We start from the raw sequence: 15,318 nt of genomic DNA on the forward strand, positions 1-15,318 counted from the left end.
GCTGAAGAAGATCAGAGATCTTGGTGATTCACGCTCTTTTCTGACAGTTTGGGGGTCCGTTTTCAAGTATTTGAAAAAGATAAATTTATTATGGTTATTTGGAGGTGGGATAGGATGATTTCCACTTCTTTGCTCTTTATCTATTTCCTCTTTAAAAGCAAAGAACGAGGAGCTGGAAAGGTGGTTCAATGGTTAGGAATACTGTCTACCCTTCCATAGGATGTGGGTTCGATTCCCAGAACCCACAAGGCAATTTTGAAAACCAGAAGGGTTTTTACAACAACCTCTTCCAGCCCCCTCAGATGCTAGGCAAATATGGAGCGCACATAAGTTCAGGCAACACTCATATTCCTTAGATAGATAGATAGATAGATAGATAGATAGATAGATAGATAGATAGACAGACAGACAGACAGACAGACGGGTAAAGTGGGCATTGGTGATGCAAGCCTTTGATTTGATTCCAGCACTGGAGAGGCAGAGGCAAGCAGCTCTCTGTGAGTTCAAGGCCAGCCAGGTCTACAAAGTAAGTTCCAGGACAGCCAAACTTTAAAATTTTTTAGATTTATTTATTTTTATCTGATGTGTGCATGTGTTTAGCCTGAATGTATGTATGTCTGTGCATCATGTGAATAAGTCACACCCCTTTGGAACTGGAGTTGTGAGCCACCATGCAGACACTAGGAATTGAACCTCGGTCCTCTAAAAGAACAGTCAGTGTTCTTAACCACTGAACCATCTCTCTAGACTCCCAAAAATAAAATCTTTAAAAAAAAAAAAAGGCAAGAAAAAAATCCTGCTTTTATTCCTATTCTAAAAGCACAGCTCTGTGATGACATTCAAATTGTTGCTGGTTTAAGAAAAAGGTTACAGCTGGGCGGTGGTGGTGCACGCCTTTAATCCCAGCACTCCAGAGGCAGGGGCAGGTGGATCTCTGTGAGTTCAAGCCAGCCTGGTCTACAGAGCGAGATCCAGGACAGCCAGGGCCAGACAGAAAAACCTTGTCTTGAAAAACAAAACAAAAACAAAAACAAAAACAAAAAACTGGAATAGTGATTTATATTGGATTTACTTGACTTTCTTGGTTCTTAGAACCCAGAAATTCTTGCCAAGTGCTTTCAGAGCTGATTTGTTTACTATGAGGTTTTGCTTTTAGTTTTGTTTGTGACATTAATAGGAATCAAACCCAGAGATTTTTTTTTTTTTTGCCCAGGCAAAAGCCACCAGAGCTACATCCCAGCACCTACAGTTCTCCTAAATACCTGCATCAAGGGCACTATTGGGTTTTTGTTTGTCTTTTAATAGGTATCCGCACATAAATTCTGTTGGTGTGCGATTCCTCCCGGATTCCAGACATTCTCCTCTCTCTGGGCATCTCCGTTACGTGAAATGGCCGCGATCGTTGTGGATTTTTTTTTTTCTGGTTATACTTCGTTGGGACACCAGAGGGCGCGAGGAGACTCGGCTCTTGTTTTTCTTTAAATCTCAGATCCTGGTGGGTGCGGAGAACAAAAGACCGGGAACGCTGGGCTTTGAGACAAAGGGACACGGGGAAGGGCCGCCCGCCCAGGGCTGGATCCGCTTCCTCGCTCGCCCTAGCCCTGGTTCCTTCGCCAGGCTGAGGACTAGAAATAAGCAGCTTAAGCTGCGCAATCATGAAAAAAAAACCACAGTAGAATAAAACAAAACAAACAAACAAACAAACAAACAAAAAATCAACAGAGGGCTAAGGAAGGACATTGGAGCTGTTTGTTTTGCCTAGTATTAGTAACTTTTAAAAAATTACTGTTTTTGATAACGCGCATATAGTAGAAAATTGAGGTTGCCTATTTAACGTATCAAGGCTGATGCTAGCCGCCAGGTTCTCCCTGCATCTCTCAGCATTCCCACTACTGGTTGCAGAGTCCTAGCTCTTGCACCACACCTCACCCCCACCCCTCCCTACACCTCTCCAGCACCCGAGCTTCCTTCTCTTCCCCCAGCTCCTCTTCCCTACATAACTCAACCATTGCTGGCTGCGCGCCCTCTTGGTGCGCTTGGCTCTCTTGGCTCCTGCGCCCTCTGTGCGCTTGCCTCTCTGGGCTCCTGATTCCCTCTCCTGCCCTCCCTCCCTGCTTTCTGTTCCTCTCTCGCTCCCCTCCCCGCCTCTTCTCTCTCCTCACACGGCCCAGTTCAGTCCAGACCCTTCCAGAGGCCTCTGGCTATGCTCTCCCTCGTATCTACAGTAGAACTCCTCATATACCTTGGAGCAGTCGTGACCTCATTTTCTCACTCAATTTTTTTCCCCCCCCTGGAGATAGGGTTTCTCTGTGTCGCCCTTGGCTGTCCTAGAACTCTGTAGCCTAGGCTGGCCTCCAACTCACAGAGATCCTCCTGCCTCTGCCTCCCCAGTGCTGGGTTAAAGGCGTGAGCCACCACTGCCTGGTTTCCAGATCGGCACATTCTAACAGATTTTTTTCCTAGTTCTTTCCAACTTTTATAAATTTATGTATTTATAAATATTATGTATTTATAAATGCATAAAGAGTAGGGCGGCGTGCAATTTCCTGACTAAAGCTTCACTTTATAGGTTTTTTGCTTTCTTGTTATTTGTTTGACAGACTCTCCTCCACCAGGGTGGCCTGAGATTCAGATGATCCTTGTGCCTTAGCCTCTAAGGCGCTGAGACTAAAGACACGAGCCGCCACACCTGGCTGATGATTGGTAAACTTATATCAACACTTTGTGCATAAAGGAGGACGAAATTACAGAAGTGCTCCAGACAGCTTTTTTTCTTAGACTCGCAAGCAACTCAAAGACCGTATTTGAGCTGTGCACCCAAAGCAGGAATAAAGCAAGAGTGACAGACGGTTGTGAGCCGCCTTGGGGTCTGGAAGAGCAGCCCAAGTAAAACAATGCAACCATTTCTTTAAAAGATAAATATAAGCCACCGTTTCCTATTGTGATAGTTTTTAATTGTCAACATGACACAAACCTAGAGTCTTCTGGGAAGAGGGAACCCCAAACGAAAAATTGCCTTCATCAGATTGACCTATGGCCATGACCATGAGAGATTTTGATTGACAACTGATGTGGGTGGGTCTAGGCCACTGTAGGTGGCACCATCCCTAGGCAGGTGGACCAGGGACGTATTAAAGGATGAGCTGAGCAGGGAGCTAGAAAGCAGTCCAGTAAGCACCATTCATCCTCGGAGTGCGTTAGATCCTGCTGCCCCGTTCCTGCCTTGAGTTCCTGCTCTGATTTCCCTCAGTGAAGAACGATCGTTTGGACATGTCAGATAAAAGAACCCTCCTCCCTAAAGTGGTTTTTGGTCAAAGTGTTTTATCACAGGGACAGAAAAGCAAACCAGGACACCTATGTGGATTGTTGCAGTAGATTTCTTCACTAACAAACCTTCTTGCTTTTGTTACCTCCCTACAGTCTATTCTCAACCCAGCCAACTTTTTGCTTCTTTTCTCTTGTCTTGTTTATTTTGTTTATTTATTTATTTACTTATTTATTTTGAGAGGCAGAGGCAGGTGGATCTCTGTGAGTTTGCAGCCAGCCTGGTCTACAAAGCAAGTTCCAGGACAGCCAGGGCTGTTACACAGAAAAACTTTGCCTTGAAAAACCAAAAACAATGAAACATTATTATTTTCAATTCCACACACACATATATAACATACTTTGATCATGTCCCCCCCTTCCGGTCTTACCTTCCTCCCATCAACCCCCTTTTTTCCAACAGGTCCCCTTTTTACATTCCCCCAAACACTTAACACTTTTTTAAGGTTTTTTTTTCCATAAGCATCGGTGGGGATTATTTATTTGGATAAGGGCAACTTTCCAATGGCTATACCACTGAGGAATGTGAATCTCCTTCACAGACAGGTGGGGCCTTATGAGGCCCTCCCCATCCATGATGGAATCCTGATGGCTTAGTCTGTACAGACTTTTTTTTTTTTTTTCAAAGACAGGGTTTCTCTGTGTAGCATTAGATCCTGTCCTGGAACTTTCGAACTCACGGAGATCCGCCTGCCTCTGCCTCCTGAGTGCTGAGAGTAAAGGTGTGTACTACCACAGCCTGGATCTCACAGCACTCCTATACACCCTCTATCTGCCTCCATGTTCTCTGAGCTTTGGGAAATATTCATATCTTTTGTTGTTGTTATGGTTTTTTTAAATTATGTGTGTGGGTAGAGATATGTTCATATGAGTGCAGTACCCACAAGGGCCAGAGAGCTTGATCCCTTGGAACTGTAGGTATAGATGGTTACAAGCAACCTAGTGTGGGTGCCAAGAACCAAACTTCGGTCCTCGGCTACATCTATACATGCTCTTCTTGAGTCATTTTGAGTCATTTTACCAGCCTGGCGTTCACTTCTTAACCCAGCTTACCTCCATGCATTAAACCTGTTTAACTAGCTACTCTCTAATTTTATTCTATTTTTCCAATATCTGCTCTTATTGATGTCTAATATGCTATTATATTGTTTATTATCTGATGTCTAACATGTTATTATATCGCTTACTGCTTGCCTGCCTGGTAATATAATAAAAGCACCATAAGGCTAGGATTTACCCATTGAAATATCCCAATGCATCTAACACTAAGTTCAGTACATGAATAAGTAACCATACATTGCCTGATTAGTCAATAATAACACAGGAACAAGCATGTTCCGTGTGTCGTGTAAACACAAATGCTAGTTATAAACTTTTCTCTCCATGGCCGGTATTTACTTATTTAACATACAAGCATGTGGATGGAAGCTGCAAAGCCCAGGATATGCTGCCAGAGCTTACATGATTCTCAGCTTTTCCTCACGTCCTGTGTCACGCTGCCTAAGACTCTCTTTCAGCCCTATGATGAGAGAGTGTGGATCGTTTTGTGAGACAGGATTACTAGCCAAACAATTACTTAGCTCGACCAAGACTTGAAACTCCAATAATATCAACTGCCCCTTCTGCTCTCTCCCTCCACAGAGTACTAGGGGACCCTGTCCTGTGCACTGCCAGATGCGTTTGTAAGCGGAGGTTTCTCCCAATGCTGACAGTGAGGAATCTCCCAAACCCGGTTCAGGTTAACGACCAGCTTTTCCTTTCCATTTTAGGAAGACCGACAGCAGGTGCTGAGCTGCTCGCTCCGGGTCTGAGCTGACTCAGGGTACTGCTCAGTGTCCCCAGCGTGCAGGAACTCATGTGAACACAGGCATAGCTCGCAATGAACGCCTCTTCTCCCTTTATGGAGCAGGGCGAACAGGTGATCCAGCTGACCTCGGTGCCTGCTTCCTCGAAGCTCTGCCAACTGAGAGAGACCTGGGCAAGTCCTTTAGATCCTACCCAGAAAAGGGCATCGCCAGAGTTACCACAAGGGCCCTTTGGACCTCACAAGAGTTATTGGAGAGTGAGAAGTTGGGCACACGCCACAGGATATAGAGGGCTTTGGCTTGTTTGAGGAAGTTAGTATAGTTAGAAGTGAAAAAAAAAAAAAAAAAAAAAAAAAAGGAACGGGCCAAAACACACCTCAGAGATGGTCATTTGTGTCTATATTAAACAAATAACCTTGGCCAGCAGATGTTATTTTTTTAATTACCATGTAATTCATGATCTATAAAAATTCACTAGTTCTTAACACACTGCAACAAAAGGACCCGAAGGTACATGAGTGACCGTTCTAATATTATATTGTTATTGTCTGTCTGGCTTCTACGATAACGTAAGCACCATAAGGTCGGAATTTACCCATTAATATCTCCCAGTGCATCTAATACAGTGTCTGGTACGTTGTAAGTTCCATATAGCTCCGGAATCCTTTCAATCGTGTCTGTTTACCTATGGTTGTATAAATGCACTTGGTGACCAAGTAAAAGTTTTTAAGTGAGGCCCTCCTTGTTCCCCTGGGGGGAAAAAAATGGCTTGATCCTGTTTACGAAACGGCTTAGTGTATCCCAAATGCTCCTATTGGTCCTGTTGGTGTATTTTCACAGCCCTGTGTTAATCAGATGGTACATCTTTGTTTTTGATTCTCTAACTGCAGGATTCCTTAGCCGTGTACAAACTTATTTCTGTCATTTTTAAGTTGTAGACACCTTAGGACGGGCATAGGAAGCCAGTCGATCAGCAAAATTTCATTTGAAGGTAGCTAATCCTGAGCACGGATCCTTTTGTGTCAGGAACGCTGACGGATCGTTCGAAGACACAGGGCTGCGGAACAGCTCTGACCACACGATGCACTTGGCCTTCAACTTCCAAGTGAAACACGAATTTGTGAGGACCTCGACTCACACGCCCTTCATCACGCTTAACTCAAACACACACAAAAAAAGCCTGACACATTGGGAGAGCTTACAGCTCTGCCAAGGAATGTTCACGTAGTTCGCTGGAGTGAACTTGGAAGTGCATTTTCTTCTAAAGAGACGGCGAGACCAGCAACATGGCCAGATAAACAAGTGCAACAGCCGTTCATTCCGAGGCGTCCAATTTTCCATCCTCGGTCCTGGAGGGGAAGAAGCTGGAACCTGGAGAAACCTCATCTCTCCTTTAGGAGACACCTGGGAAGGAAGCCGCTCACGGCTCCTCGTTAGTATAGTGGTTAGTATCCCCGCCTGTCACGCGGGAGACCGGGGTTCAATTCCCCGACGGGGAGGTCGAGTTTTTTTTTTTGTTTTTTTTTTTAATACCGGCCTGCGGAAGAATTGTGTTTAAACCCCAAACCGTGTCCCTCTCCGGACAATCGTTCTTTAAGTTCACCGATCCCCGGTGAGACGAGAGAAAACGCTTAGCGCGGGGGCAGGAAAAGAAAGCACGGGGACTCAGCGGGGGGGGGGGGTGAGGGGGGCGGTGCGCAGGCGCCGTGTGGCGCAGGCCCGCGCGTGCGCAGTGGCGTCCCGCCAGATTACAAAGGCAGGTCCCTCCCTGGGCGCGCGGACCGACCGCGTGGGGGAGGGGAGAGGGCGTCTCCGCCCCTAACGGGCGGGGGCGGGGCGGCCAGGGCGGAAGTGGCCGGGGGGCGGGGAGGGAGAAGAAGCGGAAGTGCGGGTTCCTTGCCCTCCCGCCGACCGGGTTAGGCGCGAACCCTAGTCTCCCGCCTCCGCTGGTGATCTCCCGACCTAGGCGGAGAGCTAGCTGTGAGGGAGAGAGCCGGGCGGGCGCCGAGAGAACCGGCTCCGCCAGCTCCGGAGTGAGAGGCAGCGGGTGGGCGCGGGAGGCGGGCGCCAATCGCCGTGTGCTCGGAGTCCTAAGTAACCGCGCGAGCCACAGCCCAGCAGGACCTCGTGGCGCAACGGTAGCGCGTCTGACTCCAGATCAGAAGGCTGCGTGTTCGAATCACGTCGGGGTCACGGCTTTTTTTTTTTTTTTTTCATTTTGTGTTTGACTTTTGAATTCACCAGCTTAGTGCGAGCCGTGGTGTGTTCCCGCCATTTTTCGAAACTGCGTTTTGTGCTTTAAGGTTTCGTTCAGAAGTCACCGTAATACTTTAGTTGCCGAAAAATAAGGCTTACCAAATAGCATATAGCGCCTGAAGGCCGTTTTTAGGCCTTGCAAAGTGAGGGTTTTTTTTTTGTCATTAATGACTTGAAAAATGGTCTTACTGCTCTGCGTTAAGCATTGTTTTTCACAGCAATTACGCGATATTGCGGTACAGACTGGTTCCCCAAAAATGGATTTAATCTGTTTGCCTTTTGAAAGCAAGTGCGATCGCGTACACTTGATTAAATGTTACAGATTTTGAGCAGCAGCAAACATATTTTAAGCCACCCGGTGCCAGATGTTTCAAGTAAGTGCCCATGAAAGTAGCATAAACTGGAATGGAGAGAGAAAACGGACACACTAACTCTGCCCCGGGTCGTACAGCCCATTACAAGGTGATACAACCGGTTCTGTCTGCAGCAAAAAGGCTAACGTTTGTACAAATGAAATAACGTGTTTGGTTCAAGCTAAGATAAAGAAGTACTGTAACAGGAAAGTAGTGCACACGTGGGGGAAAGGTAGATGTAGTTCAACACTGAATTGTCTGTCCAAAGTTTTCATGGTGGAGCCCTAGCTCGCTCCTTCCCCCAGCCTCGGTAACTCAGAATGTGGCTATTTGGAGACAGGGCTTTTAAAGAGTTGACTAAGTAAAGATGAGTCTATTAGATGGAGTGCTAATGCAGTCGGACTGACGTCATGCTTCTGGACGCATGGCACGGATGTGTGCACATAGAAAGTTCGTGCTGAGATGTCAGAAGGCAGCCACCCTCAAAAGAGGCCCACGTTGCCTCCTTCCACAGGGAAAGGACTGGAGGGGTGAATGAGAGGCAGACTGTACAGGAGCTTGTGGCCTTCTGATTTATTCTCAGGGAAATGCAGAGCTGTTACAGTCATTCATAATTTTGTCATTCACGACTTTAACAGGATCACCGAGAACACAGAACATGGCCTAGCCTTTTTCTGCACGGCACCCTGGGAATAACAGGGGCCGATAAGACTGGCCGTGCTGTTCACCGTACAAGCTAAGGGTGTCAAGTCCAAATACGTCAAAATGCATCTAAACTGGAAAGCAATGGCCTTCCGTTTGCTGCAATAAAACACTCTGACCAAAGCAACTGGGGGAAGGAAGGGGTTTATTTCAACTCAGAAGTCACAGTCCACCACTGAGGAAAATCAGACCAGGGACTCGAGGAGGAACTTGAAGCAAACCACAGGGAAACGCTGCTTGCTGCAACCCTCGGGCTCATGCTTGGCTTTCTTACACAGCCCAGGACCACCTGCTCGCAAAATGGTCCTGGGCTGGCCTACATTGATTAACCAGGCGGTTCCCCTCAGACAGATCCACAGGCTAATCTAATCGGGACATCCCTCATCGGGTGAGACTTCTCAGCTGACTCTAGGCTTTGTGAAATTGACAGAGCTAACTAGGGCAAATATATGTACCTGAATATTATCGTTTGTATGTTTGTTTGTTTGAGAGAGGAGCTCACTGTGTAGCTCTGGTTGTTCTGGAACTCACCATGTACACACCACGCTGGCCTCAAAAAGAGATCTGCCTACCCCTGCCTCCGGAATCCCGGGATTAAAGGCCTGCCTGTGCCAACACCACCTGGCCAATTACTATTTTTTCTTTCAAAACTACCATTTCACAGGCCCTAGCTTTTCCTCTAAGCTGGATCTGTGTAGTTTCTTAGAACGGTTAATTGGGTGGCTTAGTGTAATTTAGAAGCAATCTAACACTGCATTTTAACTAGCCTATATTCATTATATAGGGATAGCTTGTCCAGAGAAACTCAGGAACACACACATCCATATTTGACTCTTCAGTTATATATATATTTATCTTGTGTGTGTGATTGTGTGTGAGTGTGTGTGTGTGTGTGTGTGTGTGTGTGTGTGTGTGTGTGTTGGGGGGATTGCTCTCAGAAGCTTTAGAGGACTTCAAGATTCCTAGGACTGGAGTTACAGACCGTGAGCTTCCTGACATGGCTGCTGGAAACAGTTCAGGACCTCTGGAAGGAAATCAAGCGCTCTTAACCACTGAGTTGTCTCTCCAGCCCCTGGCTTTTCAAACTCTTGACACGTAGTCACTCTATGACTTGGTGCTTGTTCGTTAAAAAATGATCTAGTATTGTTTATCCTAAAAAGGGATAGAGCTACTAGTACAGTATGATCTGGGTATGTATTCACCTGATTAATAACCTCTTTCCTCTGAGATTATTTTAAGTCAGTTACCTAAAACGGATAGTCTCTGGATGAGCTGATTAAATGGAATTTTTAAATGTGCAACACGGAAGACAGACTTTGAATTCCGATTGGCCAAGTGATCCCTTAATTTCTCAGTGTTGTTTGTTTGTTTATTTGTTTGGTTTTTGGTGTTTTTAGGCAGGGGTTGGGTTAGGTTTTGTTTGTTTTTCTCTTGAGACAGGATCTCAGTATGTAGCCCACACTGGCCTCCAACTTGTCACCTGCCCGCCTCAGCCTCCTGTTGCTAGGACAAGCATGTATCACCACACTCAGTTCTCACACTATTTTTGTTTTTCTTTTTTTTTTGGTTTTCTTTTTTTTTTTTTGGTTTTTCAAGACAGGGTTTCTCTGTGTAGCTTTGCGCCTTTCCTTGAACTCACTTGGTAGCCCAGGCTGGCCTCGAACTCACAGAGATCCGCCTGGCTCTGCCTCCCGAGTGCTGGGATTAAAGGCGTGCGCCACCACCGCCCGGCTATTTTAGTTTTTCTTAATCACACTTATTTGTTTGTTTTTGTGGGGGCGGGAGGCTGGTGCTGTCATGCTTGCGGAAGTGAGAAAACAGCCTGTGGGACTCACTTCTCTCCTTTTACCAGGGAGCAGCCTTGGTAACAGGTACCTTTACCTGTTAAGCCATGCATGTTCACTGTGGAAATCTTGGAAAATATAGAAGAAGAATTCACCTGTGCCTCTCTGCCCACCGGAACCACTTTGTTAGGGAAAGGCACATGTGCTAAGGCCTGCCTATGGGAGGGAGAGGACAACGTATCGGTTCTTTCCTTCCATCTTGAGGGTTCTGGGGACCGAACTCAAGTCATGGGGAACGGCAGCAAGCGCCCTTACCTGCTGAGCCATCCTGTGACTCCCTTTCCCACAGTGGAAGTACTGTGACCGTTACGGTCAGTACTAATTTAGTGTTTGTTATGGTTTTGATATGAAATGTCCCCAAAGGCCCATATGTTGGAAGGTTGGTCCACAGCTGCAGGCCCCATTGAAAGCACTAACTTCATTGGTGGGGTTAAGCCACAGATCAGTTTATCCTGAATGGGCTAGTAGGTGGTGGGGCCTGGTAGGTGGATATATATTAGATTTGTTTTCATTTATTTTATGTGTATCAATGTTTTGCTTGAATGTAGGTGTGTGAATTACATTTGTGCCTGGTGCCCTCAATTCAGAAGAGGGTGTTAGATCCCCTAGAACTGGAGTTAAGGACTGTTGTGAGCTGCTATGTGGGTGCTGGGAATTGAGCCCAAGTCCTCTGCAAAAAAACAAAACAAAACAAAACAAATGCCTTAACCACTGAGCCTTCTCCAGCCCCCTGAAGAGTATATCTTGTTTCTCCTGCCTTCCGGTCTTTCTCTCTCTCTCTTGGCTTCTCAGTTGCCATGAGGCATGAGGTGAGAGTTTTCCTCCACCACGCCCTTCTGTGGTAACGTTTATGCCTTGTCACAGCCCGAAGACATGTACAGCCAATCATGGCTGAAAGCTCTGAAACTGTGAGCCAAAACGATCTTTTCATTCTGTAGGCTGACTGGCTCAGATACAGTGTCAGTGTGACAACAAATAACTAACAGTATTCTTTGCTTTGCTTTTTTTTTTTTTATTTATTTTTTTTTAAAAAATGTTTTATCTGTGGATTTGTCGTACCTGTAGGGCTCAGAAGAGGGCACCTGGTCCCTGTGAACTGGAGTTATAGGCAGTTGTAAGCTGATGTAGATGCTGGGAACTGAACTCCAGTCCTCTGAAAAAGCAAGTGTCCTTATCTGCTAAGCCGCTGCTCCAGTCCCTGCATAGTTTTTAATTTATTGATGATGATGATGATGATGATGATGATGATGCAGTGTTTGCACATGCCTGATATAGGAGACACAGAGAGGTCAGAGAACAACTCTGTGGAGTCAGGTCTCTTCCTCCATCCACCTCTATGGTGGTTCTGTGTGTGGAAACGGACCCATCGCTCCAGGACTACTTGATTCTCTTGATACCAGCTATGTAGCTTCGGCTGGCCTTTAATGCACAGTCAGCCTTCCAAGCGTAAGAATCACAGACGTGTGCCACCGTTCCCTGCCCCCACCTCTTTTCCCCCTTGAGACAAGGTCTTATTGCATAGCTGTGGCTGGAACATGTAGACCAGGCTGGCTCCGAACTCACAGATCCACTAGCTTCTGCTTCTCAACTGCTGAGACTAAAGGCAAGAAGCACCACACCTGGCACACTCAAATAAATGTCAATAATATGTTTCTATGGCCATGCAGTATTTCTTCATGTGTATGTATTTATTATGAGGTATTTGTTATGGTTTAAATCTGGAATGTCCCCCAAAGGCTAGTTTTGAGCACTTGGTCATCAGCTTGTGGTGACTCTGAGGCTGTGAAGTCTGTAGGAAACAGTACATAGTGGCAGGAATAAGTCATTAGGGACGAGTAATGTGATATCCTGAAGTTTACAATCCCATGTAAAACAGTTTTTAAAAAAGTCAAGTGCGCCGGGTGGTGGTGGCGCACGCCTTTAATCCCAGCACTCGGGAGGCAGAGGCAGGCGGATCTCTGTGAGTTTGAGGCCAGCCTGGGCTACCAAGTGAGTTCCAGGAAAGGCGCAAAGCTACACAGAGAAACCCTGTCTCGAAAAACCAAAAAAAAAAAAGAAAAAAAAAAAAGTCAAGTGCACATTAATAGCATGAAAAAGGGATGCACTTATCCAAATGATTGAAAAAAATAAAGCTTTGGGAATGAGAATGTGGTTAAATCATATGTACAGAATGTCAATTCAACCCCTAACAGCAACAAAAAAAATAAAAATAAGCAAAAAAAGCTTTATGACAAAATAATTGCACCAAATCTTGTTTTAAACCTTTCCATTAACTTCCAAATATTTTTCCATTGATTCTCAAGGTTTTAGGCATCACTTGTATTTTAAGGATTTTTCTTAGTTTAGTACTCATTTCAATATAAAATACTTATTTTTTTTTCTATTTTAGGCAATAAGATATTCAGTCTTCTGTTACTAAATCAAGGTCTCTCTTGCTATGTAGCTCAGGCTGACATCAAACTTGCTATGCTCCTGCCTCAGCCCCCTCAATGCTGGTGACCCTACCCAGCTGTGTGGGAAGTTGTAACTAGGAAAGAGAGTACAACACATTAGTACAACAAAGCCTAGTGGTTAGCGGTTGGGATCCTGAAACAGAGATGGAGGGGGACAGCAATTATTGATGAAGGCTGGGTCCAGCCACCGCCGTGGGTGAGGCCAAATGCAGGGGGGCAGGCTGGTGCTAAGAAGGTGACCGAGGGGCGGTTGCTGGTGCTGCTCAGGTCACCCCCTGCTGACGTCACACAGACTAAGGCGGAGCTCAAAGGGAAACTTGAGGTGCCGCTGCTGAGCTGGGTGGAGGAGCCCTTGAGCCCTGGGACTCACTGCCATGCTGAGCAACACAGGGCAAGGTCCTCTGGCCAAAAAAAAACAGTTAACTTCTGGCAAACATCCAGCAAAGTTGGTAAAGGAAGCTAGCAAAGGGTATCAGAGGAACAAAGGATTGTTGGAGTCAAGTTTGGAAATGGTAATTAGGCACAGACTGTCTAGCCTAACTTCCTGACCTTAACTTGTACAGAATATGAAAAAAAAAATATTCCCTACTTTGGAATTCTACAGCAGAGTTAAAAACAAAACTTCCGGCCGGGCGGCGTTGGTGGTGCACACCTTTATTCCCAGCACTCGGGAGGCAGAGCCAGGCAGATCTCTGCGAGTTCGAGGCCAGCCTGGTCTAGAGAGTGAGATCCAGGACAGGCACCAAAACTGCACAGTGAAACCCTGTCTTGAAACTCCCCCACCCCCCAAAAAACTTCCATCACTAAAATTAGTTCTGAAGGTATACCCATGGGCATCTCCAATTATTTATTTGATAGAAAAGCAACATTTCTGAGAGTTGATGAGAACAATCATGTCTCCTGAGAAATTTAGTTTCTGCAAGAACACACAAACACACCCACCGGATGATAGTGTCCCAACAATTAAGGTGGGCAACTCAACAGACTCAAAGTGAAGTTTTTGCTTAGGGAACATCAGGCATCTACAATGTAGCTCTTTGTGAGTCACAGATTGAAGGCTGGGCATGGTGCTGTGATTAAAACCTCAGTGGCCGAGCAAGGGCTCACTGGTTAAGAGCAGTGTGCTTTTCTTCCCTAAATTCAGTTCCCAGTACCCACACCAGGCAGTTCACAATTGCCGGTAACTCCAAGTTCAGGAGATTCAAACATCTCTGTCCTCAGGAATCTGCACATGCCACACATGTCAAGAAAAGACACATTAAAAATAATAAAAATTTTAAAAAAAGAAAAGAAAAAAGCATTCAGGAGGCAGAGGTAAGTCGATCTCTGTGAGTTCAAGGCCAACCTGGTGTACAAAACAAGTTCCAGGACAGCTGGGGCTGTTACACAGAGAACCCTGTCTCAAAAAAAACTAATAATTATAAGGAGAAATTGCCTTTAGGATAATATCTATTACTAAAATAATGTTCTGCAAGGCAGCCTTTAGCACACGCCTTTGATCCCAGCACTAGGAAGGCAGAGGCAGGCAGATCTCAGAGTTCGAGGCCAGCCTAATCTACAGAGCGAGTTCCAGGACAGCCAGGGCTACACAGAGAAACTGTCTCGAAAAAACAAAATCATGTTTCTTCAAATTTATAGGTCCATTTTCAGTGAAGGTTTTGCTTTTCAATTTTTTTCCAATTTAACCATGTAGAAACAGGCAAACTTTTTAAAAATATTTTTCTGTTCATATTTTTTAATTTTGTTCATGTTTAAAATTTAAGATTTTTTTATAGAACATAATCTAGAGCTTAGACACTGAGGAAATGATTAAGATACTCTGAATCTGAGGTCAGCTACTTCCTCTCCTGAGAAGTACCCTGAAACATTTCCTCTGTGTGTGTATACATCTACATGCATACATTTATATCGTTCAAAACCATATATACATTGTTTTATTAGCATTTACTATGAGTTTTGTTGCGACTTTTTACATATTTAATAAACACCGATCATGTTCGCCCCTCTATATGTAATCTATGTTAATGAGAAACATTTGTTGTCAGTATTGTGTTCTAGAAGACGTTATAACTGTAGCATATCTGAGACTCCATCAAGCTCTAACTCGAATAAATAACATGAGTTTTATAGAGCTCCTGGCTTCCTCTAAAATAAAAAAAAAAAAATCCAGTATGCACCACTACGTAGATGCATATGAAGTTGCCTATTAAGGTGTTTCTAAACATTGCGCCTTCGTTTTGTTCCATCACCAAACACAAGGTTTGATGAAGTTATGGTGAGATCCTTGGTGCGTTTGGGGTGAGGGCGAGGGGTGTCTTACCTAGACCGCTCAAGGAAAACACAAAAGCAGAGATTGGTTTTAAGCCCCGAGTAACTATTGAAACCAAAGCATTTAGTAACGGGTTAAGAAGCGAACGGGAGATTTAAAAATGCAATTTTGTAACAAACTCAAGCAGCATGAACTCATCCAGCTGTGGAAGTCTGGCTCTTCCCTAGATTCCAGAACAAAAGGAGCGTTTGCGAACAGAGGGGCTTTGCCTTTCCTGCGCCCCGCTTCCACTCCCCGAGCGATCACATCTGG

General features: G+C 45.2%; 2 non-coding genes across 2 annotated transcripts; both read left to right on the forward strand.

Annotated features, from left to right (window-relative positions):
* Positions 1–6,556: 6,556 nt before the first annotated feature.
* Trnad-guc (transfer RNA aspartic acid (anticodon GUC)) lies at positions 6,557–6,628 on the forward strand. Its single transcript has one exon. It is a non-coding gene; the product is annotated as a tRNA-Asp (tRNA).
* Positions 6,629–7,250: 622 nt separating this feature from the next.
* Trnaw-cca (transfer RNA tryptophan (anticodon CCA)) lies at positions 7,251–7,322 on the forward strand. Its single transcript has one exon. It is a non-coding gene; the product is annotated as a tRNA-Trp (tRNA).
* The last annotated feature ends 7,996 nt before the right edge of the window (positions 7,323–15,318 follow it).

This window comes from Peromyscus eremicus, chromosome 18 (genome assembly GCF_949786415.1).
Source record: "Peromyscus eremicus chromosome 18, PerEre_H2_v1, whole genome shotgun sequence".
NCBI lineage: Eukaryota > Metazoa > Chordata > Mammalia > Rodentia > Cricetidae > Peromyscus > Peromyscus eremicus.